Here is a 26315-nt window from a genome sequence, read left to right on the forward strand (position 1 = left end):
GAGGTAGTGTGCGTTGCCTCATGGTCTTTGAGACTCAGAGGCAAGCCTACGTAGCTTACAAGCAAGAAGCAAAAGAAGAGGAGCCACTGGCTCAGCCTGTGTGCAAGGAGTTTGAGTGTGGATTTAGCTATGCTAGAATATTATGGAGTGTAGAACTAGAGACCCGTCTCACCACATCTATGAGCAAGTAGGTAGTGGAAAGCTACGTAGCTCACGGCTATTATAGGAGGAGACTACGGTTGTTCTTGTAGGAGGAGACTAGCGGCAACTACCAATAGATATTGCACAACATGCCTACTTTATGTCAACCTGCATGTAGAAGCACGGCCAATATGTGAGGGCCCTTAGCATTACATCAACCTGGACGTAGAAGCAAGGCTAATATATGAGGACCCGAAGCATTTGTGATGAAATATTCATACCTTGCACGGCAGAGTGGCATTGATCAAGCTTTTGAATTTGTAGCTGATTGATCACTTCTTTGATCCACCTCGTGAATCTCCACACTTTGTAAGCACTACAAGATTTTACACCTTACACTGAGACTAGTCAATTATAGCCTTTGTCTTTTATAGGACTTGATGTTATAATGGGTTGGTGTGGCTCCTTGTTTTCATGGCTCTTCCCCTTCCATAACTATTTGTCACGGTAACGATTGGGATTCTAAAGAGAGCCTATCCAACTTCCTAATGATAATGAGACAATTATCTTTATGCAAGTCTTTCCCCATATATCCAATTGTCCATATCCAAGAGATCTCTTTATTTTTCCCACTCATATATCAGTCACTTGCTAATGTGTAAGTTGGGATTCTTTATAGAGTTGAATTATACATCATGTTGCATTATATATCATGTTTATAGAGCTAAATTATACACCATGTTTGCGTGTAAAAGCTCTCACCATAAAAAGAATTTTTTTGCTTAAGTGCTTGGAAAATGAAGGGTCCTTTGGTCTTTTCGTTGCCCTTTTAAAAATCAAGGGACATTTGCTAATCATATTTGACCTTAATAGTTAGCAACATATTATTGGAACTGGCTATAAGGAATATCCTTCCTTGACCATAACTAGCCACAAGTTCTTTGACTCATTAAATGCTATACAAAAGGTTGTCTTATAAAGTACATCCATTCTTGAACGTAATTTAATGCTTTTATCCCATTTTTTGTCCTTATCCTTATGACTCATTAAAAGCAAAAAAAAAAACACATTTTGTTGGAACTGGCTATAAAGAGAATCAATCTTTAATCAAAACAAGCCACGAGCTTTTTGACTTGTTAAATGTTATGCAAAAAAATGGCATTTACAGTATATCAATTCTTGCAATTGATTGTCAGGAATGTGTGTGTGTGTGTTTAAAAAAAATAAAACCTTTTAACAACACGGCACACGGTGCTCAAATAAGAGTCGATAAGAAATTTCTCATTTTATGGGTGTATATAAAATATGTATACAATTGGTACAAAAGTGTTGAATCCATAAGGTAGTCCAGGCTCCGAGGTCAGGGTCCATTTACCTGCCACCATCCATACAAAACAATGTGTTAGAACATCATAGTTTTGTGAGGAAAGTGACAAAACATGTGTGCCTCAGGATCTATGGAGCACTCTAAGGTGGATGGAACCAATGTGGAAACATGATGAAGAGAGTGCTCATGACATGTACCTCAAGTCAATTAGGTTCCAAGATAGATTAGCTTGGACTCATAAAGAGAATCTTGAGATAGTGCAAAGTGCTTGATTGATATTACTTCAAATGAACCTCCCTTTTATAGGTGAGGGTACTTACATCCATTTGCTTGCTCACATGTGGGATATCTCCTCCATGCCATGTGGCAGCTTGTCCTTTGCTCATACCTTTGCTCTACATGTGCTCATGGCACCACAACTCTCAACACCTCCCCTTGGTGCCATGATCCTGTGGCTACTGCAAGGTGGTCAGATGTGAGTTACATTCCATCACCTCCCCTTAGTGCATGCATTGCTACTTAAGGTGGTCAAGTGTGGCTTTTACATGTCAATACCTCCCCTGGGTGCTTTCATAGCTACTCTCAGGTGGCCAGGCTTGATTTACAAAAGATAGGCAAGGTTGGCAAGGTATTTGTTTCTCAATACATTCCATTGATGTCACCTTTTGGCTCATGGCTTGATGACGACTCATTTGCTTCTTTGTTTGGTGTAGCTACCTGCATGATGCTTTGTTCTTCCATGTGCCTTGATGCTTTGTGTGTGGATGCCATGCTTCCTGCTATGGTCATCTCATGCACTTGTGCTTTTGGCATGCTTATGACAATTATGTGTGCATTCATGCTTTGATTTGTCATTTGTTGCAAAGGTCTTACCAATTGATTTCTTTCAATATTGGCAGTGTCTAATTGCATACAATGATTCTGACTTAATAGACGCGTAGAGCTTGAAAAGACAATCACTTTTCCTTTTTGGAGCGTGTGCAAATTCTTCCTGGATTGCAAGTTACGCCTTGTTGAAGGTTTTGTGAAGAAGAGAGCCATTGATGATGTGGCACAGGGATTCACATGCTGAATTCCATACTGTGCTTAACAAGAGGCTGTGTGCTTAGAAGGCACTGCTGACCGCGCATGCTGATGTGGCTTAACTAACCCTATCTACTTGCTGACCAAGGTTAATTCTACCCAAGTTAAGTTAACCAGCAGTCAATGACCACACCCAACTAACCACGGTTAACTGTGGTTGGATTAACTTAACCACAGTTAAGTCTTATCTTCCACGTGGCTTTTTCTGGGAACCTTAGCAAAGAAATGGAAGCTTTGAAGCTTCTCTGCTGCAGAGACGACGACGGCGTGCGACGATGAAGATGTTGCAGAGCTGGTCGACCGAGGCAGAGCTACCGTGAGTCGCTGGTGGATTTTTGTCGATTGAGTCTCGTGGAGCTCATTAAGCTTGAGTCGACTGTGAGCCATCTCGGAAGGCTTCGCTAGAGAGGTCGCCTCGCTGGAGGGCACGTTGATTGCAGGAAGGAGCTTGGGAGCTACAGCCCGTCGTTGCTATAGTTGGAGTCTGCTGGATTTTCCCGTGACCTGCCTGTGATGGAAATGGCCTTGTTTGTTGCCGAAGATGCAAGGGCCAATTTGGTTGTCGGCTAGCTGCAGGGGGGGCTGCCTCGCTGCGTGGGTGCCGTTTCACTCGAGTGCTAAGTCCCTTGTGGGAGTCCCCACAGTTCTATGCAAGGCTGGCGCTGAGTCGTGTGCTATAGCTATGGCTTGGATGTGTGGGTTGCCAGTTTGGTCGCCTGTTGCCAGCCGTTGATGAAGCGTGGGCTGAAGCGTGGAAGAGCTGAGGCGATGGTTCCTGGCAGGAGCTCAGTGGTCAGTGAAGGTCGTGAGGCTCGTAGAAACTCGTAGCAAAAGTCACTGAAGGCTTCGGCGGTCGACGAGCTATGGAAGAAGATGCAGTTCTCTATCCACACGTTGTGAAAGGCCGAGAGCTTCGAGGTCGTGGGAGATGCAGCTGGCCATGCTATTGTTAGTTGATGAAGGGAGCCGTGAGTGTTGAGGCTTTGGAGGTTGCAATACACTGAAGCTCGTCATTGGAGCTTTGGAGAGCTTAGCGAATCGCTGTGGAGTCACCAAAATCAGGCCAGTGGAACATTGTTGGAGATGAATGCAAGATCGTTGGGGACGTTTGCAAGCCTTTGAGGAGCTTGTGAAGGCTACTAAGGCATTGATGGCGGCCTATAGATCTGTTGCATGCGAGTTAACCTTTCGTTGATGAACAGGTTGATAGGGGCTTAATGCTTGAGTCTTTGCTTGCAAGGAGAAGTCATGTAGATTTGTGTAAACCTTACCACTCAAGCATGAGGTCCAATCAAGAGATTCTCTCTCAATCTATATCTCTCTCTCTCAAAGAGCTCAACGGAAATATGGACGGAAATTATATGGACGGAAATTTTGTTCTTAATCTAAAACTAAAACTAACTTAGGAGAAAAACATGAGCTCCTAAGACATGCCTACAACTAATCTAGGAATGGAAGCAATCCTAGTGAACTACTAATGAGCTAAACTAGGAGAGCTAAACCTATGCTTTGATACCATGACAAAACATGTGTGCCTCAGGATCTATGGAGCACTCTAAGGTGGATGGAACCTATGTGGAAACATGATGAAGAGAGTGCTCATGACATGTACCTCAAGTCAATTAGGTTCCAAGATAGATTAGCTTGGACTCATAAAGAGAATCTTGAGATAGTGCAAAGTGCTTGATTGATATTACTTCAAATGAACCTCCCTTTTATAGGTGAGGGTACTTACATCCATTTGCTTGCTCACATGTGGGATATCTCCTCCATGCCATGTGGCAGCTTGTCCTTTGCTCATACCTTTGCTCTACATGTGCTCATGGCACCACAACTCTCAACAGAAAGATAGGTAACACCTGTAAACCCCAGCTTGTTATCGCTTATACCACAGAACAAGACACCTATCTAGATTCTACAATGATTAAACAAGAAAGGGCATAAAAAATTAAAATTATCAAGGCAGGATCCCGCATCCATACAAGAGATAATTAGAATCTTTTCTTTTTCAAAAAGAGATATACATGAAGCGTAGTCCACACCGTTATAAATGAAAGAAAAATATTAATGGAACCTAATGTAAATAGGGGGTAGTCCACACCCATAATGCCAAAAAAAATAAAAAATAAAAAATGGAATATTAAGAAAGAAATTTATTATTACTCATTAAAGGAAATAAATTACATACCAAAAAAGAGGGTATATATATATATATGAATTAAGGGTGTGAGTGTGTATGTAAAAAAATGCTCGAATTATAAGCAAAACATGAATGCAACAAAGATACATTTTATACATAAATAGTAAATTTATAAGGGAAAATAATTTATCACCAAACAAGAGCAAGAGACCACTAAAAGCTTAATAACTATGTATATCAATAAATAACTTTCTCTAAATCTATATAAATATAAATATAAATAAATAAATATATATATATATGCACATATAAACATAGAATCATGTAAACATAGAAATTATTATAATAGGTTAAATATATAAAGAAGCAAAAGTGAAAGCTTGCAATTTTTTAAGTAGCAAGGGAGTTTAATGTTTTAATAGAAGGATATTAAGCATCAAAATACCAGTCAAGCCTAAGGTTAACTACTCAAAAGAAAATTAAAAGAGTTGACTACTTAAGAGAACAATTACGAAAAGGTTTCTTTTTAGCAAGATAAGCAAGAAAAACCGAGCGACGATTATCACCTCGTCATGCGACATCAGAATACGATCCTGGAGGGAAGTGCTTGCCCAACTATGAAGTCGCAAAGGTAGCAAAAAGCACATAAAGGAACCTCTAGCCTGATAGAGAGGCTCACAGAGCAGCAAGCAGCCATTAGCTAACTAAGAAGACTACGGGAGAAAAACGAGCTTGTGTGCTTGGATTTTGCCACGCATCAAACTGTGCCAAGATGAAGAACACATCCCCGTGATGACCATAGAAGGGAAGAGCGAGCAACCTGAGTGCAAGAAGTCACCTATGAGTACACCAGTTGAGTAGAGCTACTGGAAGGACGTAGTGATGAAGAGGAACACATGGAGTGTGATAAGCAACCAGCCAGAGAAAATGACAATTGGCGAAAGAAGCAAGTTGGAGCCAAGAGACAAAGTCGAGAGCGAGCGAACTAGGAGATCCAATTCCATGTGCAAAGGCTGGCATAAGCAGAAGGCTTTCCAATGAGGAATGTGAAGAGTTAGAGAAACTTGTGAGAAAGGAGCTAAAGACCTTGTAAGAGAAGTGTTGGCGATGTAGCAACACAAGAAAAAAGACGAAAGCACACCAAGTGTAGAGAGAACAAGAAAGGGTGATCAGTAGGAAGTCGAGGACATAGTAGCACTGAGAAACTAAATAGTAATAAAGAGAAAGAAAACGTTTGCTCTAGCACATAGAATCATGATCTATCACGAGAAAGCAAGCATGGGAAGGGCCGGTGCACGAGAAAATTACACGTATGGGAGGGGTCACATGCAAGGTAGGGGTCGTGAGAGATAATTGAGGATGGTGGATAAAGGTAGTCAAGAAGGGTGGTAGAGATTGGTTCCATAACGGGGATTGGGATAGGGGTTGTAGTACAATATTTAGTTACATAAAGGGATATGCATATTAGTTCAATTAGTCTAAAAAAGGAGGGGGAGTGAAGAAAAAGAAAGGGGTTGGTAGAAAGGGAAAAAATAAAATAAAGAGCCTAAGGCCCTTTCAAGAAGACTATGTAGAATAGGGAATAATTAAATAAAGAGCCTAAGGCTCTTTTAAGAGGACTATGTAGAACAGGGAAGTTCAAAAAAAGTATGTTTGGTGGTGTTTAGAGGTTGGGCGGAGGGTAGGGAGTTAAAGAGCTAGGGATTGGTTAAGTGACCAGGGGGTTAGCAAGGTTAGAGGGTGAGAGAGGTTAGGGAGTGGTTACGGGATAAGTAAGGTTAGGGAGTGGTTAGGGGGAACGGAGGGTGGGGATTGTGGGGGCAAAAAGGGGGGGAGATTGTGTGGGGCAAAAAGGGGGGGAGATTGTCTAATGCTAAAGCTTAGTGTATAAGCTATATATATATATATTGCCAATAGCTATTGAAAAACTAGAGGGTGTAGCTAGATGGGAGGGGGGAACAACATAAACAAGGGTAATTATTATAAAACCAAAAGAAGAAATAAGATGCTAACTAAAAAATGCCATAACATTGAACAATAAAGACACACCTAATAAAGAATCACATAAGGAAAAATTAAAGATGCCATAAAAATGAATCAATAAATAATTACATCACAATGAACAATAAATAAAAGGGGGGGGATGTGTAAATCATAAATGAATATAGGGAAGGTAGGGGGAGGGAGAAAAAGGGAATGTGTGAATCATGAGTATAGGGAGGGGGGTTAGGGTGGGTTTGTGTGTGTGTGTGTGTGTGTGTGTGTGAAAATGAGATAAATTATTAAGCTAAAGTTGTGTGTGTGTGTGTGTGTGTGTTTACAATACATGTGCAAACCAATTCTCTATACTATTGAACTTTTGATTCAATATAAATCAAATTCTAAGAATTACTTTGTAAAATAATATAATGCTTCAAATTGTTCTTTTCTAGTACTGTCTTTACAAAAATTTCCAAATTTCTAAATATGAAATTGAAATAATGTTGTTGATATAAGTACCCCAATATAATCGTTAAACTTTGTGAAATTTGTCATCACTAATTGAAGGAGAGACACTAACCTACCACCATCCAACATAACATTTTGTTAGAACAATTTATGTTACACTGAGAAGGAAGGTTACGAATGCATCTCCCCAATTGTCATCCATGTCACAATTAAGTACAACAAAATTCACACTTAATGATGTTTTGTCTAGTGTACAATCACATGACATAAGGAAGAAGCGAACACAAATGAAAAGCAATTTAAATCAATACATCAATAGTAATAAGTAAATATAAGAGTTAAAAATGTGTATACATACACACATAATCTCATATTTAAAAAAAACTATACATATTTATATAAATATATTTTATATTTATATTTATATATCTATATATAGTTATGTAAATAAAGCTCTGGCAAACATTAGAAAATGCAGACAGCCACCTGACAAGAGAAGGAAATTTAGCTCTAAACATCATCTCCTCCACTTTCTTCTATATATATATATATATATATATGTAGAGGCAAACAATCTAAATCACTAACTTGAAAGGAATAAAGATACAAGAGCCTAACTAAAAACAAAAATACTAAATGTGAACCTACATATATATATATATATGTATGCATGTATGTATGTATGTATGTATACACATCTATCTATCTATATATATAGATGGTGTGTGTGTGTGTGTAAATACATATACATACATACATACATATACATATACATATACATATACATATACATATACATATACATATACATATACATATACATATACATATATATATATATATATATATATATATATATATATATACATACACACACACACACACACACATACATACATACATACATATATATATGTATGTATAGCAAGTCCAAACAGTCCACAGAGAATACCATACTGCAAGCAAGGGTGGATGCTTTAATAGAAGTAGAAGCCCATATTAAAGTTATGAATGATGCGGTGGGGTGGAAGGTATGTTTATGAGAAGCAAAAGTGTAGAAGAGTTGCAAAGAAGATTACGTGACTATATGACTAAAATGTGGATGAACATCAAACATAAATTGTTTACAACACTTGAGCAACCATTTGTTGAACATATCAGGATTGTAGAATCAATAGAAGTGAATATAGTATAGGAGTAGTTGGAGGTACTGTAGAGAGAGCTGTATGAAGAGAAAAAATCAAAACAGATAATTTTAGTAGCCTCTATGTCTAACGTGGGGGAGTCCCAATTCATAGAGGAAATAGATAGAACATCTATGGAACAAGAAGTAGTTAGTGCACTAGTCACTAAAGTGGGATCAGAGTTGGCCATTGAAGAGGAGCAATGGGATGTCCAAACTGAGCTAACCATGCATACATAATTCAATGATGAACAGGAAGAGATAGATATGCAATCATTTGTAGCACATATGCTTTTAGAGTTAGTGGACAGGGTTTATGACATATCAAAACAAAGGAAGCAGGTAGAATAGTGGATTGTAAGGAAGGCTGGAAATAGATTCATATCGTGGGCCTATTCCTTTGAGTAAAGACTTGGAAAATCAGTAGTTTGAGCTGCAAAGTTATGTTGAGCACCCATAGTCTCACATAACTGATCTTTTAAAGATAGTATATCTTTTCTTCTTCCAACCCATTACCAACTATGTTTTTAATCCAACACCATGTTTATCACACAAAAACTAATTGTGTTTTCAACATAGAGATAGATCTATCTATAGTAATGTTTATATTACATATATAGTTTCAATTTTTGTTATCATATAGAATAAAACTGGGTCCATAATATTTTCTTGTAGACTGTATAAGCAGCTATGTGTAGTAGTAGTGTAAATCTTGGTATTATACCAGGCTCTTTTCTCTATTTCCATCATAGTATTGGATTGATGTGATGATTACATCATGAAGGGAGCTTATATCTGAAGCACTAAGATATTCTGATGAAAACATGTCGATGGGTTTAGGTCCAGGAATTTGTTCCAAATTCCTATCCACCGGGTGTCGTAGTGATAGGTGGATATTAACTGGATAGTATTTTAGATATACTTTAATGTAGCTAAATACTTATAGATATGAAGAGTCACCACTTGTTGGGTGTACCTCTTCACTTCACGCTTGGGAATGTAAGGAAACTGAGAATGTGTTGTTTTGAGTTTATATTATTCTGGAATACTTTTATGGGTTTTGGATGAACTTTAAAACACTTGTTATGAAAGTCTAGGTCTGATATGATGACTAAGAATGCATGGCTAGATGGGAAAGGGGTTAGTAAAGGTGTATGATACCCCAAAGAGATCAAATCTACATGCCAATCATAACACTACACCCATGTGCATTGTTTTTGTTTAATGGTTTGTTTTTTTTAAATAAAAAATTGTTTGTCTTTCTCACCAATAGAGGATACCTCTATGAAGTCAGTAAACTTTGTGTGTGTGTTTACAATACACGTGCAAACCAATTCTCTATTCTGTTGACTTTTAATTCAATGAGATAGCCTCTACCTTCAAGCTGCACACCAACACCCCCTCCCCTCCCTGTGCTCATCTCTTCTACTCCACATTGCTTGCTCAAAATCTACGTGCACGTCAGATCATCTCGAAGGGGGCACACTAATCCCGTGAGCCCCCACTACACTCTTTGTCACCACTGCCTACCATACAGGCTGCGGCTACTATACGGGTAGTTGCTCCTTCATGTAGTCATCAGCTCTAGCCCATGGTCATCAGCTCCACCATGATCCTGCTTGTGGCTTAGAGCTGCTCCCAAATATTAAGGCAGCCCTCAGCACGGTTTGGGTCAGCCATTGGAACTAGTTGTTTTTAGCAAGGTCCTTCATCAAGCAAAAGAGCTTCTAGGTGGCTCTTGTACCATGGCATGGCAACGTGTGACCAACCTCCAAGTCTCTCTTTGAAGGTCTAGCCAGTCCCCTTAAGCACATGAATTGATGAAAATAGCCCCAAGTTTGTGAATTGCTTCAAAGACATTGGTTGCTCGCTCTTTTTCTACTTGGTCTGGATCCTCCATTTTGCCTCCACAAGGGTGGAGAAGTGGAATCTAGAGGTCTTCAACTTGTTGATGGAGTATCAAGTTTACCAGATGATGGACGATTGGATGGGGCCACAAGGCATGGACCTTTGGCTTGCTCATGGTGCTTCAGTGTATTTCCATGTTAGCTTCTCCCCACCAAAGCCAGGTTTAGGCTTGGTAGTAGCAGTGATTCGATTGCCACCAAAAGTGGTACTCACACAGCCCCACTACTAGATGCTATAGCAGTGTATTAAACTTTTTGGGGTAGACATCTACTTTGTGTAGTATTGGGCCAGGAAGGTTCAGATTGAGCCAGTGGCAACCCTGGTTTGTCGGTGCATGGACATTCCCTCCAAAACTTTGGTGAAGCTTTTGAAGTCCAACTTCCTAGAGTGGGCTCCCACACACACAGGTGAGCCTTGTTCACTCTGCTGCCCCATCCCCATGAGCTTGACTATGGTAAGTTAGAACGTGAATGGGCTTCATGACTATGCGCGTATCAACTGCAATATTTGATTCTTCATCAGGAATTGTAGCGGGCTTTGGTAGGAAGAACAATTGACTTCCTCTTAGTTTAGGAGCACATGTTCTCAGTTGTGGATATCACACATCGACACCACCTCCTCCCTAGGAGGGGCCCATATGTTTCGGCCCACTTAGTTGGTAGGAGTGGAGGGGTATGTATAAGGGCATCACGGGAAAGCTCATTCCAGGTCATGTAGTATGGATGGGCATTTAGGTCGGAGAGGTGCAGATTGGTATCCTGAATGTATATGCACCTACTTGCAGGGAGCACCGATTGGCCTTCTGGCAGCAGCTCACAGATAGCCTCCTAGAGGTGGAGTTATGGATTGTTGGCGGTGACTTCAACAACCTCGAGTTCATGGAGGATAAGCAAGGAGGAGACTCTTTTGCATATATGCCAGTTGGGGAGAGGAGTACCTATGGGAGTAGTTTATTTTTACGATTAGGATCCATGGCACAAGCCTAAGCTTTCCAAGATTTCGAGAGACTTGCTCCTTTGGACAACAGTGTCACGACTAGCTACTAGAGTGCCTAGACAGACTCCACATAGGGGACTGGTCCCTACTTTGTGGTGACTTCACCAACATTCTAGTAGGTACCACAACGTCAGACCATTCTTCAACGGTTCTAGCATCCTCATCACAAACTTCCCCAAAGGGGGTCCTTATACCAAATGATCTCCTATAGGAGGAGGAGGTATAGCACAGGTGATGGCAAAGCTCTGGAGATGGCCCAAGGACAGACCCCTTGAGAACTGAGTGGTATGGGTGGTTATGAGGATTGAGTGGAGCAGTTAGGAGTTGTCGTGTCAGGCCATTAGACAAAGAGCTACCCTTCAAGAGTGGGAGATAGCAATTTGGCGAGACCTAGTGTCTATTGAGTAACTTAGAGAGCAAGACCCAGGGTCCTAGTGGCTCAGGGATGGTCTAGAGTATGCAAGATTGGGGCTATAGGATTTGGAGGTCTGTGAGTAGAGTTCTCCTCTCCCGGCTAGATGGGTCTAGCAAGGAGACAGGTTGATCAGATAGTTCTTTTAGATCATAGGACCATGGTCTACAAGGATCCAGCTCCAGCGCCTGAGGGACTCACAGAGACTTATACACACCAACCCTCAAGAGATCCTTAAGATGATCACAGTCTTCTAATAATAGCTTTTTCAATCAGAGGAGGTCTTGCCCACCACTCTTCTACCTAGAGAGGCAATTTGGGAGTAGGTACCCTCAATCATTACGTAGAGTCTTAGTAGGATGATTGGAGATGCCCTTTACTGATGAGGATCTTTGGGAGGCCCTATAGGTTCTTCCAACCTAGAAGTTCCCCGAAGAGGATGGCATGACTTTGAGCTTCTTTCGGTGTTACTAGGATTTTATCTCCACCCCAGATGGGTTAGCCTGCTGGGAGATCTTCAACTCCGGTTCCCTCCCACATTCCTGTGGGGGTTAAAGGTCACTGTGCCTTAACCCCAGTTATGTACAATACTCAAACACATATATAAATGAATGAAAAAGAAGATTAGGGTGGTTCTGCACCCACCAAAACTTGTGTGGCTCTCTGTCTCTCTCTCTCTCCTTCTTCCATTCTTGCTTCCGTTGAGAGCACTCTCAACTGGTATCAGAGCTCGGGTGATCTAGCTGAGCGTGCGTGAATGCTTGGAAGCTCAGCAGCTCTGTGGGAGGAAGGAGAAGCTCTGTGGGAAGCTTTGTGGGTGACTTTGCTTGCATCCGAGTGTGCAGAGACCTTGGAGGAACCTTTGGAAAAGTCACTTTGGCTTTACGAAGTGGTTTTGAGAGCCTGTTAAGAGCTTTCAAAGAAAAAGTCGTTTTTTGAGCTTTTCCCTGTTCCGTTCGATGACAGAGACTCCGTATTGACTTGTAGAGGCAACTATTGCTTGCTTTTGGTGTCCACATTACTTCAGGAGCTTGGAAACACCTTCATTCTTGAATCTGGGATCATTTTAGTGGATTTCTGACTCACTGTGTTAGTTCCTGCGTTTTTTGCCCGGGTGTTGGAACTCAAGTTTGGAGCAACCATTTGTAGATCTGTCAGTTCCGGTGGACTCAGGAGGTCCTAAAACTTCTATGTTGCTCATCATTCGCACTCCGGTGGAGTTTACAGATAGCTCTGTTTCCAAAAACGTTTTTCAGTCCGTGTGTTGGACCCAGTGATTGAGACGACGGTTTCCAAAACCATCTGTCCCATTGCGTTTCGGACGCCCAAAAACCCCTACCTGTCAGTTCTTGCGCGATTCGGTGGAGGATTATCAGAGTTATAGATCTCTGTGTATTCGATTTCGTCTCTCTGTTATGCATTTTTCATACTAAGGTTCTGAAACCTTAGATTTATGCCACATGGCAGTGGATAAGTGTTGACTCCCATTTCTCACTCATCGGTTGGGATTTTGGAGTTCTGGCAGAAGAGAGATATTTGCAGATTCTCTTGCTGAGTCCGATTATGCAATGGCGCCCATGTTTTGAGGCATCTCAGGTTCTATTTTCAGTAGCGCTTATTACCGTGGGACTATGATTTCTTGAGCATACCTTATGCAGATCACTCTGGTTGCAGAGCAGTGTGCGCTCATTCGTGGTGTGCATTGGGTTGCAGTGGATGATTTATAGGCCATTTGGATGCATTGCGGTCCTTGTTGGATGCGCTGATAGGCCCAAATTACCTTGTGGGATGCTATTTTTTATGGACGCTTTGCATATGGATGCTATTTTATGCTGAGGGACAGCTTTGAAACATTGTTGGTGATGCACTGATAGTGCTATGCTCTCTTGGATGAGACATTATTGATGCATATGCAGTGGACGGTGTTTATGTTTGAGTCATTTGGCACTTATTGGCATTTTCTTTTGGGCCAGATTTGCTCATATGGATGCATAGTATATGCACATGAGTCAGATGCATCTTTTGATGCTTTGAGCTTTGAGTTTTGGTGATATTTCACTCTATTGTGGCATACACATTTGGGTGCACTTGGTATTTGGTGTGATTCTCTCTTGCAGGCACTAGCATTTGGGATTTTGCTTTATTTGCATCATGGCATCCTCTTCCATGCCTGAAAAGGAGTTTTTCAGCATTAAAAAGTTTGATGGGACAAACTTTTCTTTGTGGAAAGAACAGATAAGGGATGTGCTTATTCAAAAGAAGCAGATTAAACCCTTGGCAAGGATTGAAGCTAAGCCTGCAAATATGTCTGAGGATGATTGGAATGAGTTGGATGCATTAGCAAAGTCTACTATTAGACTTCATCTTGCAGAGTCAGTTTATTTCACAGTAGTAAATGAGCAGACTACGGAAGATTTGTGGAAGAAACTGTGTGCCACTTATGAAAAGGAAACTGCCTCTAATAAAGTTTACCTCATGAAGAGGTTGTTTGAGCTGCAGATGAAGGAAGGGGTCTCCATTGCTTCTCACTTGAATGAATTCAATATTATTTTCAGCCAGCTTCAGGCTCAAAAAATGAATTTTGATGCGGAGACTAAGGCAATATTTCTCTTATGTTCATTGCCATCCTCATGGGATACCTTCCGTACAGCTGTCAGTAACTCTGCACCTGGTGGAGTACTGAAATTTGATGATGTTGTGGGTAGCTTGTTGGCCGAGGAGATTAGACGGAAGTCTATGGATGGCAACAAGCAGGATGCAGCCTTAAATGTGCAAAGGGGTAGATCACAGTTCAGGGGGAAGTCCCAAGAAAGAGGGAAGTCTCGTAGCAAATCCAGGGCACGGAACATTGAGTGTTATCATTGTGGCAAGAAGGGCCATATGAAAAAGGATTGCTACAAGCTAAAAAGAGAGCAAAAGGATAAGAAAAAGAATGCAAATTGGGGTGCAAATCAAAAGGAAGAGAGTCCAAGGGAGGACAAAGGAAAAGTGAAGATCGAGGAGATCAATGCAGTCACACATGATAGTGACAATGATGTTCTCTTCATGTCTACTTTATCTGCAGAGTTGCTTACCACTTCAGATGATGCATATTCCCAGGATTGGATTTTGGATTCTGGTGCTTCATTCCATGTTACTCCCCATAGGGAATGGTTCTCCACTTATGATAGTGGAAAGACAGGTTGTGTGCATCTTGGAAATGACTATGCATGTGACATAATGGGAGCAGGTGACATAAAGTTTTCTTTTGCAAATGGGTCTGCATTTGTTTTGAAACATGTGAGACATGTGCCTAAGCTGACCAAGAGTCTTATTTCAGTGGGTCAGCTAGATGATGCTGGTTTTCACACCACTTTTGGCTTTCAAAGTTGGAAAATTCAAAAGGGCTCTATGCTTTTGGCCAGGGGTGCCAAGTGTGGGACTTTGTATCCCTTACATGTATCAGGGGTAGTTGATCATGTTGTTGCAATAACCGAGCAGCCAAGCACTTCTTTGTGGCATTGCAGGTTGGGGCACATGAGCCAGAATGGAATGAAACTCTTATGCCGTTTGGGTTATGTACCGCATTTGAGTTTCTCTGATTTTGAATTTTGTGAGCATTGTCTCTATGGGAAGCAGACTAAATCAGCCCATAAAAGAAGGGGAAAGAAAGAGTTTGAAATGCTTGATTTGGTGCATTCAGATGTATGTGGTCCCATGCCTACACGGTCATTAGGCGGGGCTGAATACTATGTGACATTCATTGATGATGCAACTAGGAAAGTGTGGGCTTATGCTATAGCTCGGAAGAGTGATGTGTTCCAAGTATTTCAGAAATGGCTGGCCTTGGTTGAGAATCAGTCAGGTAGAACGCTCAAATGCCTACGGACTGACAATGGTGGAGAGTATCTCTCTCATGACTTTCAGCATTTCTGTGATACTCGTGGGATTAAGAGGGAGCTTACATCCCCTCGTACTCCAGAGCAAAATCCAGTTGCAGAAAAGATGAACCGTACCATTCAAGAAAGGTTGCAATGCATGCTTTCCAATGCAAGTGTTTCTGGTGGTTTTTGGGCTGAGGCAATGAAGACTGCAGTGCATGTGATCAATAGATCACCTAGTAAGAGTTTGGATGGTGGTATTCCTGAAGAGGCATGGAGTGGAAAGAAGCCCTCTTACTCTCATTTGCGTATATTTGGGTGTGAGGCATATGCACATGTGCCAAAAGAGCTTCGAAAGAAGCTAGATCCTAAGTCTAGGAAATGCATCTTTCTAGGTTATGGTGAAAGTGGAGAGATGGGCTATCGTCTCTGGGATCCAGAAGCAAAGAAGATCATACGCAGCCATGATGTGGTCTTCAATGAGAAGAAGATGCATAAGGCACCCATGAGGGATGTGGAAATGAGGAGAATCACTTTCCAGGATGTGAATCCACCTGCATATGTTGATAGACAGCAAGCTGTCCATGCACCAAATGTGCAAGAAATGGTACAACCAAGTACTCCCACAGGTATACAATCAAGGGTAGATGATGGATCATCTATTGGTGGAAATGATGAGCCAAATGTGGCTGATATGCAAGTGGGACAGCAAGCTGAAATGCCCTTGAGAAGATCATCTAGAGTGTCTAGACCGCCTGATAGGTTTGTTCCAGGGGTAGACTATGTGATGCTTACTGATTGCGGGGAGCCTTCTTGCTACAGAGAGGCTATGATGCGTGAGGATCAATGCAAGTGGGAGTATGCTATGCAATCAGAGATGAGTTCACTTATGAAGAATAAGACTTGGGACTTGGTTTCTTTGCCACATAAAAAGAAAGCATTGCCATGTAAATGGGTCTACAAAATGAAGGTCACAGGTGATGATGTGCCTAGGTACAAGGCCCGTTTGGTTGCTAAAGGGTTCAAGCAAGAGAAGGGTGTGGACTTTGATGAGATATTCTCTCCGGTTGTGAAGATGACCACACTTAGATGCATGCTTGGACTAGTGACAGTAGAGGATATGGAGCTTATGCAAATGGATGTCAAGACAGCTTTCTTGCATGGGGATTTGCATGAGGACATTTACATGGTGCAGCCGGAAGGCTTTGAAGAAAAGGGCAAAGAGCATTTAGTTTGCAAGCTAAAGAAGAGTCTCTATGGTCTTAAGCAAGCACCTAGAGAATGGTATCAGAAGTTTGATGCTTTCATTCGGTCCCAGGGTTTTAGAAGGAGTGAAATTGATCACTGCCTCTACACTAAAAGGGCTAAGGATAGTAGCCTGATAATCCTGGCACTATATGTGGATGATATGCTATTGGCTAGCAAGAATACTTATGAGCTAGATGCATTAAAGGCCAAGTTGCATGAGGCCTTTGATATGAAGGATTTGGGATTTGCAGGTCATATTCTTGGTATGCGCATCACGCGTGATCGGAGTAGGAAACTCCTTTGGCTTTCACAAAAAGAGTATGTCACAAAAGTATTGCAGCGTTTCAATATGGAGGGGGGGAAGGCAGTGAGTACTCCATTGCCTCCATATGTGAAACTGAGTCATACAGATAGTCCCAAATCAGATGAGGAGAGGGCCATGATGGCCAAGGTTCCTTATGCATCAGCAGTTGGGAGTCTTATGTATGCTATGATAGCTACTAGACCAGACATTGCATTTGCAGTGGGAGTTGTTAGCCGGTATATGGCTAATCCAGGAAAGAGGCATTGGGAGGCAGTTAAGTGCATCATGAGGTACATGAAGGGTACTAAGGAGATGTGCATTTGCTTTGGTAAAGGAGACATGCGTGTACTTGGGTACACAGATTCAGACTATGCAGGGCATGTGGATAGTAGGAGATCCACTTCTGGTTATGTGTTCACCTTTGCAGGTGGTGCAGTGTCGTGGATGTCTCGCGCACAGAAGTGCGTTGCTTTGTCTACCACAGAGGCTGAGTATGTTGCAGCCACAGAGGGTTGCAAGGAGGCTATATGGCTTGATCGGCTAGTGGGAGATTTGGGGATTCATACAGGTGTACCGACATTGCATAGTGATTCCATGAGTGCTATTCAGCTAGCACGGAATCCGGTCTTTCATGCAAAGACCAAACACATTGAGGTCAGGTACCATTTCATCAGGGAGGTACTTGAGGACAAGCGCATAGAGCTTGTCAAGGTTCATACAGATGATAACCCTACAGATATGCTGACGAAGAGTCTACCTAGTCAGCGGTTTGAGTATTGTCGTGTATTGATGGGCATTGGATAGTATGCTCACTGGTTGTTCTCCCTTAAAGGCACATTGTCCTTTAAGTGGGAGGTTGTGGGGGTTAAAGGTCACTGTGCCTTAACCCCAATTATGTACAATACTCAAACACATATATAAATGAATGAAAAAGAAGATTAGGGTGGTTCTGCACCCACCAAAACTTGTGTGGCTCTCTGTTTCTCTCTCTCTCCTTCTTCCATTCTTGCTTCCGTTGAGAGCACTCTCAATTCCTTGAGTAGAGGATGGATATGCCCGGTTTCTAAGGGGAGTGATAGGTCAGACATCAACCATCCTTCTTTGTACTTGTTATCACCTTCAGGTTGGGGCTTCCTGGTTGTGAGGCAACAAATCACACGTTTAAAGGGGATGCCCAAACTATTTGACATTGTAATGAGTAGTGGATCATTAGCAGCCAAGTTGTCATTGAGACGTGCATGGGAATATATCTTCATGTTAGCATCAATATATATGACAATCATTGATGATAATTTCCACGGAGTGGGGGCCTCCTCATGCTTCCATGATTTGAGGGGAAAGTATGTAGTGTATCCTCCTAGGTGGAAACTGGGCCATAGGTGTATCCTCATCCACTCAACCCAACATAAGGATATGGAGGGGGATAGCCCCTTCCAGGCAAGACAACTACTACAAGAGGTGTCTGGTAGTCCAGGGGGGACTCCATCCACTTTAACACTAGTTTGGTAGAAGGATATAAAATTGTCCTTGGACACTTTTATGTCCTATTTACTTAGCCACTTCCTAAAATTATTCAAAAGAAATGATAAGGTATTTTGAGGCTTTTATTATCTTCCTTAATACCTTATGTGATTAAAAAAACTTAGAATCATTATGGATTGGAACCATGGACAACATTTGGTTCTTCAAACACCAAGTTGAAGAGAAAGGTCACATAAGCAGATGCCGACACACTCACAGACTTCTATACTTCTTTGAGTGCAGTTGTGCCTAGGGGAACTCAAGAGCGAGAAGAAAATATGACAAGCCTCAAGGTGGTGAGAGACAGATATGCCAACTACACTTCCATCATTTTTCATCCTCTTAAAGTGTTTGATGAGATGCTTGACGTGTGCATTGCATGTGAGCACAGAGAGTCGACTTATGAAGCTCCTTTGTTTATCTTGGGAAAGTCAAATGTGATGGATAAGAAGGAGTTGACCGCAAGGATGTGGAGGCCTCTAAGGTACCTACTTGACAAGTATGCATGCATGATAGCATAGAAACTTTTAAAAATAGAATGGTTTTTTGGAAAGAAAGAGAAAGACCGATGCTTGGAGGAATGCATCAATGTACAGGTGAGGTGTGATGTAGTGAATAGTGCCATTAAGTATTTGTTGACCTAGAAAGGCATCCCACTTAGTTATTGTAACATTGACTATAATGTTGTCAAGCATATAGCATCTTTGTCAACACCCAAGGTAAAGCAAAGCTATGGGCAAACAAGTGGATAAAAAAGGATGAAGATGGGTCAGAAGCAGTAACCTCTTACATGAGAAAAGAAATCCCACAACAGGTGGTTGCATATGTGGAAAGACTGATCAACAAGATAAGGATGCTGACAAATATGCACCAAATTTCAATTCAGTGTAGAGGTTATGTCAAAGTCTCGAAAGCTTGTGAACTACAAGGGAGTTTCAGTCTGGTAAGCTTCCGGTAAAGGTTCACAATGAAATGCTTAATGAAACGATCGGTCCCCTATGATGTTTCTTGAAGGATGGATTAGGAACTTCTAGTCGTGAAAAGGTTTAAACGTCATGAGCATTCGTTTCCTAAGAAACAAATATATCATCTTTATCTTTGAAAAGACAGAAATGGCAACGAAAGTAGTTTAGAAAGGTACGTGGATGATTAGAAATCAATGCCTTTCAATCTAGCTCTGGGAGCCTTCCTTCAATCTTGACTCACCTCCGCCCACTAAGGTGCCCATCTGGGTAGAGTTCCCAGACCTACGCCTATCGCTCTTTCCACAGTTGGAGGCACTTTGCTTGCCCTTTGGTCAGTTTCTAGGTGTAGAATTCGAAAGGTTTATAAGCCCTAGAGGAAACCCGCTAGCCTGTGTGCTGATGGATCTATCCATAGACCCCTCAAAGCCATTCGACTACTCAATGGAGATGGGGCAGAGCTGATACAAAAAGTCTTCTATAAAAATATCCCGAATTCCTATTTTCTCTATGGACTGGGAGGACACTTCATCAAAGACTGTCCTTCCCGCAACAACCGTGGTAAAGAGAAGCAATCAGAGAAGAGCAAGGAGGTAGGGGTAGTGGCCAAGACAAGGGTTGAGGAACCTATCCCTCCACCGCAAGAAGAGGAGCATAATCAGACCAAAGAGGATAGAGCTGCTCTAGAGAAGGTAGATAAACAGAGAGTAGAAGAACGAAATAGCGAAAAAAAAATGGAAAAGAGTTCAGAGGAAGAGGAGTTTGTTCCCAACACATAGAACTTTGAAGCTGAATTCGAGTTCGAATTCGAGTCCATCTCCCAGGATGAATAGCTGTTCACTATAGTGAAGGGGAAAAGAGCCACCTAGTTTGAAAGAAAGATGAACAATGCCCAACTAGACAACCCGACCAGAAATATTTTGTAGAAAGGGAAAAGAGGAGGTTATCTAGAGGATTTGCGCTTTCCCCTCAAATGTGCCTGGTCACTTTCAAGAAGTTGAGGAACAAAAGCTCCACCCAATGACGAGCCAAAAAAATTTATGTGCCTTTCAGTTAATGTGCAGGGGTTAACAAATGACTCAAAGCCCCTGGTCTTTAAGAGATGGATGAGAATAAACAAGATGTATCCCGACTTCTTAGCTCTATAAGAAGTCAAAGCTAGAGGAGTTAAGCTCCACTGGCAATTAAAAGAGATCGATGATAACAGATCTTGATTCACAATAGATCATGATGAGGGGAGAGGAGGAGCTGATATAGGGGTAGTTAGACATCTGGTGCAGTTGTGCCTAGGGGAACTCAAGAGCGAGAAGAAAATATAATAAGCCTCAAGGTGGTTAGAGACAGATATGCCAACTACACTTCCATCATTTTTCATCCTCTTGAAGTGTTTGATGAGATGCTTGACGTGTGCATTGCATGTGAGCATGGAGAGTCGTCTTATGAAGCTCCTTTGTTTATCTTGGGAAAGTCAAATGTGATGGATAAGAAGGAGTTGACCATAAGGATGTGGAGGCCTCTAAGGTACCTACTTGACAAGTATGCATGCATGATAGCATAGAACCTTTTAAAAATAGAATGGTTTTTTGGAAAGAAAGAGAAAGACCGATGCTTGGAGGAATGCATCAATGTATAGTTGAGGCATGATGTAGTGAATAGTGCCATTAAGTATTTGTTGACCTAGAAAGGCATCCCACTTAGTCATTGTAACATTGACTATAATGTTGTCAAGCATATAGCATCTTTGTCAACACCCAAGGTAAAGCTATGGGCAAACAAGTGGATAAAAAAGGATGAAGATGGGTCAGAAGCAGTAACCTCTTACATGAGAAAAGAAATCCCACGACAAGTGGTTGCATATGTGGAAAGATTGATCAACAAGATAAGGATGCTGACAAATATGCACCAAATTTCAATTCAGTGTAGAGGTTATGTCAAAGTCTCGAAAGCTTGTGAACTACAAGGGAGTTTCAGTCTAGTAAGCTTTTGACAGTAAAGGTTCACAATGAAATGCTTAATGAAACGATCAGTCCCCTACGATGTTTCTTGAAGGATGGATTAGGAACTTCTAGTCATGAAAAGGTTGAAACGTCATGAGGAGAAGAGACTCAGTCTAATTAAAGCATGTATGAAACCTTATCTTCATACTTCTATTATTGTTTAAGCCTTTATTTGGGATATGCCTGGACAAGAGCCTTGGAATGATTTTTGATTACACAGCATTCAGTCTTGTACACCTTCTCATGGAGGAGATTGGATGGACAGCTTGAGATGGATTTTAACTTCAGCTAATCTTAGATCTCCCTACTTCATGGCTTCCATTATGAAAGCTTGGGGTAGCTTTAGAGACACTCTCGGAGAGTTACACCCTCCTCTCACAAAGAAATAGATAGGCAACTAGTCATGTGGAACGAGTCTATATTGGATGAGCATGGCAGATCACTAGGAGTGTTACATTATATGCAGTGGTCTAGATGGAAGAGGGGACCTGCTTCCACTGTAGGTGCCTAGAAGCCTTTTAGAAAGCTTCTAGAGGATCAGAGACTCTTATCAGCTGGCCACCTCAGAGGGAGTGGAGTTAGGATGTAGTAGATAGAGGTAGCCATACCAGTAGAGTGGATAGATATAGATGACATGCCGATCATAGAGTCCACTTGGTCTAGATGGGAGAGGGGACCTACTTCCACTATAGGTGCCTGGAAGGCTTTTAGAAAGCTTCCAGAGGATTAGAGACTCTTATTAGCTGGCCACCTCAGAGGGAGTGGAGTCAAGATGTAGCAGATAGAGGCAGCCATACTAGCAGAGTGGATAGATACAGATGACATGCCGATCACATAGTCCACTTGGTTGGGAGCTTTTAGGGGATGGTTGGGAATGGATCGATGAAGGGCACCGAGAGAAGAGCATCCCCTTATTTTGTTACACAGTCAAAAATGCCAGGAGATTTTAGCTTAGTAATAGAGGTTGGAGACCCTCTAGAGCTCCTCATTGGGATAGTTTTCATATTTTTGTAGAGGTGCGAAAAAACTTTTGGAGAAGACTCTAGAAATCCATCAGAAATAGAAAGATCACTCTCTTATTTTGGCTTTGTATTCATGGAGGGATTGTAGTGAATTTGTGGAGATCTAGGTTTGGGGCTGGCCATACTTGTCCTAGATGCCACACAACAGTTGAGTCAATTCAACATTGCCTTTGGGAGTGGAGACAGGCGAGGACAATATGGAAGGGTGTTGCTAAGATTCTTTGCATATTTCATAGAGCACCCTTGTCCATTACTTGTGGATCAGTGGCATGATTATCTCTTATGGCTCTCATGTGTTTTTTGAGGGACATGACTCAGACTCATCCTTCATTATACAACCCCACTCTGTGGGGTCATGCTCTCTCCAAGATGTTCCCTTCACTCCTTTTAGAGTTGCTCATGCCTCAGTAGACACATCTTGGGAGATTCTAGCTAGCATTGCAACTTCACATATTTTGAGGGTTAGATGTACGGAGGCGATAGAGGGTTCACAGGTTCACCCTTCCGAGTCTATAGCCAGTATATGGATTGATACTATACACACATTGATGGCCATCTAAGCAAGCATGTCGGGATCCCCCAGAGCAGCCACAGCTAGGAGAGATACTTTTTTCAGAGTTTAGAGAGGATCTCCGTTCTTCTTATGTACTCCCGCATTTGAGCTTGCTCTTGCGGTTTTCATTCATACTTAATGAAGTAATCTTTTTGAAAAAAAAACTTTTTTAAGTAGTTATGCATAATTATAATGTGCATTTTATTTTTAGACAATACCTTAGTCGCAAAACTTATATCACATAGACCCATTATTGTAACATTTTTTATTATCATATTGCTATTTTGAATTGGGAGTGCCAAGAAATTGTTTAAGCACTCTTGATAGTTCTTAGCCAAAGCCAATGTATCGTGTGTCATAGACCTACGTTATAACATAACATGAAGAAACTTTCATTGTTCCTTTCTTTTCATTCAATCTATTGTGGTACTACATCACTAGAACAGATAAAAAATCTCCATTAATATCTAGTAAGTTCCTAACATGTTATCAAGTTGGATGGTTGACCAATTTTTTCATGACATGGTCCTAGGTTAATCATGATTCCTTTTGAAATTATGCTTGTGGGAGTTGATTATAAGGAAGCATATGGAATTATTGGGCAAGGATTTAGCATTAAAGATGCAAGCTATGACTTCATAAGGTGGGTGGGTGGCCATGACCTAAAAATGCATGTGTATTCCTTTGCATGAATGAACATGTTGCACGTTCATGGTCTCCAATTGCAACCCTTGTGAGCACCATGTAAGCAAAGGGCCAATGAGTATCCTTGGGTGACCCTTGGGTGCATAAGCTCTTTGTAGATTTTTACATGGATTCTTTCAACATACATTTCCAAATAGATGAAGGGGTGAATTTTTGTCAATTCATGAATTTTGGTGCTTCAAAAAAGTAAAAGGGGTAATTTTCAGATTGCAAGATGGTGCACATGATGCTCATAGAACTTTAAAATTCCATCATATATTGTCTAATTTACAATGCTCAATCATAGGCATTTAAGAATTCGAATTGATCTAAATATATCCTCCAAGCACATGAGAAAACTTAGCAAGTTTGTTTCTGTGTATTTATATTTACCTTATATCCCCAAATTTCCATAGATTTGTGACAAACTTTCTACGTATCTATACTTCATATTGCCATAGATTTGTGACATACAATTTTTAGATGGAAATCCATCCTTGTTTTTTACTCTATTGATAACTATGTCCATAGCAGCATCGAGGAAGTCTTTTACTACAGCAAGTTAACGAGCTTCTACCACATCACTGATAGAAGCGGCTTTACTAATTTGTGCTGTGGGGGAGGGCCTTCTATGTTCCATTTCTATTTCACTCATGTCTTCTAGGAATGCTGGCACGGTGGGCATCTCCAAACTTTGTGATGGACTAATCAATAACAACACAGTTTTAGACATGATTGGCCTAATCGGGCATTTGCTTGTGTACACAATAGTGCTATATGCATACCACGCACTACCTCCTCTAAAGAGAAGTTCCCTTCCAAACTTGGATCCACCACTTCAAACCGTCGCTCATCTTTAAAGAGCATCCATGCCTACAAAGTAGTAGAAAACACTAGTTCACATACACCTCAAGCCAATATTTAGTTTCTTTTTTTAAAGCAATTGCTAGAGGAAAATATAAGCATTTGCATCTTGATAAGAAATAAACTTTTTGACAAATATGGAGTCTGAACCACATCACTACTACAACAAGAAGCGAACAAGCATGCAGATCAAACTAGCAAATAACATGCGAGATCAAGTAGTGCTTACCCATTTTAGAAGATGCTGCTGATCTGGTGGCAAGCACAAATTTGAGTTTCTCATTCCGCTTATGATCTCTAGACAAACGAGCCCAAAGCTAAACACATCAACCTTCTCAGTGAGTTGTCCGTTGACAACATATTCCGGAGCAAGATATCCCCTACATCCAAAAAGCCAAGTCAATACACAATCTCCAAACAACATTACTTGACATACCATATTGTATCGATAAATTATATTGTGCTACACTCATGAATCCATACAATGTTCCATGAACTCTAGTATTACTGATGTGACTTTCATTCCCAGAGAAAAGCGTTGCTAATCCAAAATCTGCAATCTTTGGATTTAGGTTGTCATCTAGGAGGATATTGCTTGGTTTGATGTCCCTATGTAGAATATGCATTGAAGATTCCTCATGCAAGTATGCCAATCCTTTAGCTATACCCAATATTATTTCCCATGGTGCATGCCAGTCTAGCTTAGTTACCAAAGGTTTAGAATCTATGAAGCAAACAACACGCAAACATAAACATATGATTGCAAGAATATTTAAAAAGTTTCCATGTTGCTAAGCTTATACAACAAGAAAATGCTATTTAAAATTATCTTAAATTTGACTCGAAGCTTTTGCAAAGATTATGTAATTATATAATTACATAGTGCACAGTGGCACAACTCAAAAATACTATCCCATGGACTTACAGAATAGATGTCTATCCAAGCTTTGTTTCGGTAAATATTCATACACTAGTACTCTCTTCGAACCCTTGAGACAGCATCCTGGCAATAGATTTATAAGATTTCGATGTTGCACAATCATAAGGAGATTGACTTCGTTCAAAAATTGGTGCTTTCCTTGATGACTTCCAAGTGAAAGCTTTTTGATTGCAACAACTCATCCATCCTCTAGCGTTCCCTATGAAAATATAATTTGTTATATTCATGCTATTATCTTGTTTTCAAGTTTAGAATCGGCTTGCCTTATGAGCCCAACAATTGACTTCTATGTCTGGTCAGCATTTTCATTCCTAGTACATTTCAAGGAGAAAATGTAAATGAAGTAACTCCCAAACGTTGGCATACCTTGTAAACGGGAATCCACCTTCCCCAAGTTTATTGTCAGGATGAAAATTCCTTGTTGCTTCCTCCATTTGAACCATAGTAAATAGTATTGCACGATTTGTAAATCCTTCTTCAAATGGATTGTAATCTACAACAATGTGTGAGAATTTGTAATTTCCTTAGATCGATACTTCCAAATGATAGAAGTGTCTTGAAATGGATCTATATTTATACAAGGACATCCTTCTTTTAAAATTGCTTATCTAATTTAAGAAATTTGTGGATTTACTTCATAGAAACCTTTCTGTCCGTAGACCAACAAAAGATTGAGTACATCCAATGATAGCTTTAGATTGTGAAATCTATATAAGCGCAAC

The 26315-nt window shown here is 40.9% G+C and overlaps 1 pseudogene; it reads right to left on the reverse strand.

The window, feature by feature from the left end:
* Positions 1–24351: 24351 nt before the first annotated feature.
* On the reverse strand, positions 24352–26036 carry LOC147896917 (cold-responsive protein kinase 1-like; annotated as a pseudogene).
* Positions 26037–26315: the final 279 nt, after the last annotated feature.

The sequence above is a fragment of the Dipteris shenzhenensis genome, chromosome 11, assembly GCF_047967505.1.
Source record: "Dipteris shenzhenensis isolate YYH24624 ecotype China chromosome 11, Dip_SZ_1.0, whole genome shotgun sequence".
NCBI lineage: Eukaryota > Viridiplantae > Streptophyta > Polypodiopsida > Gleicheniales > Dipteridaceae > Dipteris > Dipteris shenzhenensis.